Here is a 4,038-nt window from a genome sequence, read left to right on the forward strand (position 1 = left end):
TATATATATATATATATATATATATTTTTTTTTTTTTTTTTGTGACACAGTTCGGCTCTGTCGCCCAGGCTAGCAATGCAATGGCTCAATCTCAGCTCACTGCAACCTCCACCTCCCAGGTTCAAACAATTCTCCTGCCTCAGCCTCCTGAGTAACTGGGATTACAGGCATGTGCCATCATGCCCAGCTAATTTTTGTATTTTTAGTAGAGACTAGAGTTTCACCATGTTGGCCAGGCTGGTCTCGAACTCCTGACCTTGTGATCAGCCTACCCTGGCCTCCCAAAGTGCTGGGATTACATGCATAAGCCACCGCACCTGGCCTGCTATTGCTTTTTATATGCTGACTTTGGATCCAGTGAACTTGTTGACTTTTTTTTTTTTTATACAGAAAAAATGTTCCTGTATCTTTAAAATATTAACATGCTAATTAATGACTTCATTTTTACTTTCATTGACAATCATACCTGACTTCATTAACATAATGCATTGGCTAGGACTTCTGGGGTGATACTGAACAAGTCGTCCTATATTTGAAAGGGGATACTCATCTTTACTAAGAAGTAAAAACGTTCATTGCAAACTTGTTTTGTACAGTCTCTTTACTGGGGGCTAAGGAAATTCCCTTAAGTTCTAGTTTTTAAAAATTTTATCATAAGTTTAATTTTATATAATGACTTCTCTGCATCCACTGGGAAGATTATATTATTTAACATCATCTGATGATATGGTGAATAAAGCAGGTTTTATGTTGAAAACTGTATTCCTAAACCCTGCTTGATCATGATTATGAGGATCTGATTCATATACACATGCAGCTGGGTACTACTGAGTTATACTTTTCCATTACACTATCCTTGTCTGGTTTTGCTACCAAGGTTGTAACATCCTTATAGAATGATTTGGATTGTTATCTTACTTCTTATATTCTCTACCATAGTTTATAATCTCCTCTCCCGTGGGAATTATGCCCCTTTTTCTATTACTAATATTATTAATCTCTCCATGGTTTCTCCATCAGTTTTGCTAAAGATTTGCCAGTTCTGTCTTTTGAAAATGACTTCATTTTGTTGACCATATTCTTCATTCTTTTCCATGTAATTAATTTCTGTTCTTTTTGTAGTTCTTTCTTGTTCAGTTCTGTATTTCACTGTTTCCATTAGATTTCCTCTTTGCGACATGAAGAAACGTGTTTAGGGGTCAAAGACCTTGGGGGGAAAAACTATCTTTTGAATACAGATTTCCAAATTAACTGCATTATACTCATATAGCATGGCCCATATGCTACTATTTCACATTTGTCAAAGCATCCTTGGTGATCTTAAGATATGGTTAATTTTAATTGTTCAATATATTAGAAAAGAATGAGTATTCTCTAATTGTTAGGTATTTCTATTTATGTTCATAGGATCAACTTGTTAACTGTGTTTAGATTTTTAGTATTCTTGGTAATTTTTTGTCTGCCTGATCTATCTGTTCTAGATATAATAAAATCTCCCAATATTCCTATGGTTTTATCTGCCACTCATTATAATTAATAGTTTTTGCTTTATATATATTTCAAGGCTATGTTTTTAGGTGCAAACAAGGCCATGACTCTGTTGAGAAACACAGGAAAGTTAATCTGTTTACATTTTTAATTATTGATGTATTTGTTTAATATGCTTTTTGTCACTTATTTTCTCCTTTCCTGCATTCTACGGAATTGATCAAGTTTTCTTTAGTCCCCTCTTTTCCTTCTGCTTATTTGGGAGGTTTCAATTATATTTATTACTTCACTGTCTTTCTTTAAGTTCCTAATTTCTACACAAGCATGTATTTTTTAACAGACTATAAAGTACTAAAGCAAACATGCTGGCACACGTCAGCAATTCACTGGATTTCCCATTCCCACCTTCATTAATATTGTCTAGAATTTTAATTATACCTTTTTTATAAACAAAGGAAAACCATTTTTACAGTCAATGATTAATTATATTTACTGGTTTATTTCAAGAATTGATTCACTCGTTCTTGTTTCTTGAATCTCAGTCCTCGTTCCTCTAGGTTTACTTTTTCTCATTGCAATAAATCCTTAAATGTATCTTTCAGGAAGTGTATAAGGTAGTCTATTTGTATTTCTAAAAATGTCTTTATAAGACATTTTTGAATGACATTTTAGCCAGTTATGGAATTCTTAGGTAACCTTTATCTTCTCTCCTAAGATATTATTCCATTCTCTTCTAACAAACCTGATGAGGAGGTCTGCATCAGCATAACGTTCCTTTCTAATAACACCTAGTTTTTGTCCCAGTAGCTTTCAAAATAGATGTTATGTATAGATTTTTATTTATCCCACTCAGGATTTATGTGAATGAAAGTCTTTCTTCCACTCTGGAGAATTCTTGGGCTAGTGTGTCTTTAAATATAACTTTTCTGCCATTCCATTTCTACTCTTTTCAACCTATAAAGTCTAATGACCCATCTTAATCCATCCTCCATTTGTCTCAATCTTTCTATTTTTCACTTCGTTTTCTGTGCTAACTCCTCTTTTTAATGGCATCTGGTAATAGCATTTCCCTAGATGTTTTAAATACAGTAACTATGTTTTCTGTTCTGTAATTTCTAATTGGTACCTTTTTTTATATCTACCTTTCTCAAATGGATGAACATTTCATGGACACTATTCTTTACTGCTTCAAAAATCGTAAAGTCACACTAACATTATTTGAATTGCATTTTGAAAGGACTGAATTCATGTCTCGATTGCTGGTTTTGCTGTCTTGTTCATTTTAAGATTTCCTAACTTTAACCCAGTGCTTTGCAAGTTTAGTTTCTAAGTGTTTTTCCTATGGGTTATCGTTTCCCCTCCTCTCTGAACTTTTCTTCCCTCCACGTCTTTTTGACTGTCTCTACCTCACCCATGAGAAGCACAGTCCAGAGACAATCATGTATTGTCAACTGGGGATTTTGTGCCATGTGAAAAAAGGGGCGTATTAGTCACTGAGCAAGATTAAAGCTCAGGCTGGGTCCTCTCTGCATAGATGTTTTTTCACCCCCTGCCACCACTCGTAAGTAAAAAACCTGGGTAAACATCACTGTTGGTTGTTGTTGTTTTTCCAGGCTCCTTTTACGTCAGGAGAGTCCCAATCTAGTGCCTGTTTGCCACAGTGAGCCTGGGACCTCAATCTTCATGGGGTGCTACTGGACCTCATCACCCAAGAGCAGTCAGATTCCTAATTTCCTCTGCCTTTTTCAAGATCATTAGTTCAGAAGGTTTATGTTTTCAATTCCACATATCCTCCTTGCATTTTTCTGTTCAAGTTTTGACCAATATGGGTATCTTAAATATTCCTATTATTGCAAGTTTATATTAAAAGGAGGGTAAATTGTGAACTCACAAACTCATAGCATCATAGCACCATCTCAATCAAAAGTATTATCTTCTATGAAATACAATAGTTTTCACTTGTTTCCCAAGTGTGGCGTGGAGTTTGCCTGAGGCTGTATGACCTGTGATATCATGACAAACTGAAGGCCGAAGCAGATGAGAATCCAGCTGTTTTGTACTAAGTCAGATGCTAAGGAGATTTACAAAGATGTGAAACAATGCCCTTCTCAATAACCTTTGGTTTTGAAAATTGTTATTTTTCATTAAAAATGTTGCTTCCATCAACCTGTAAGTTTACTACCATTATTTTAAATAAAATACACATTTTAAATATTTAATTTTTTCTTAAGATATAATTGATAAGTAAAAATTGTATGCATTTATAGTATACAACATGGTGTTTCAATATACATTGAAAAAGGATATCAAGCTAATATATCACCTCACATATTATTTTTGTGTGTGAACACTTAAGATCTACTCTGTTAGCAATTTTCAAGTATACATTAACTATGGTCACTATACTGTACAACAGATCGCCAGGACTTTTTAATCCCATCTAACCGAAACTTTGCATCCTTTAGCCAACATCAGTTCATCTCCTCTGGCCCCTGACAACCACCATTCTACTCTCTACTTGTATGAGTTCAACTTTTTTAGATTCCACAT

General features: G+C 34.4%; 1 long non-coding RNA gene across 1 annotated transcript in view; it reads left to right on the forward strand.

Annotated features, from left to right (window-relative positions):
* Positions 1-3,701, forward strand: part of LOC113225347 — a 7,526-nt gene extending 3,825 nt beyond the window's left edge. Inside the window, exon 2 of the long non-coding RNA XR_003310008.1 lies at positions 3,102-3,701. This is a non-coding gene — a long non-coding RNA (uncharacterized LOC113225347). The remainder of the gene's footprint in view (positions 1-3,101) is intronic.
* The last annotated feature ends 337 nt before the right edge of the window (positions 3,702-4,038 follow it).

Source organism: Piliocolobus tephrosceles, chromosome 21 (genome assembly GCF_002776525.5).
Source record: "Piliocolobus tephrosceles isolate RC106 chromosome 21, ASM277652v3, whole genome shotgun sequence".
In the NCBI taxonomy this organism is placed as follows: Eukaryota; Metazoa; Chordata; class Mammalia; order Primates; family Cercopithecidae; genus Piliocolobus; species Piliocolobus tephrosceles.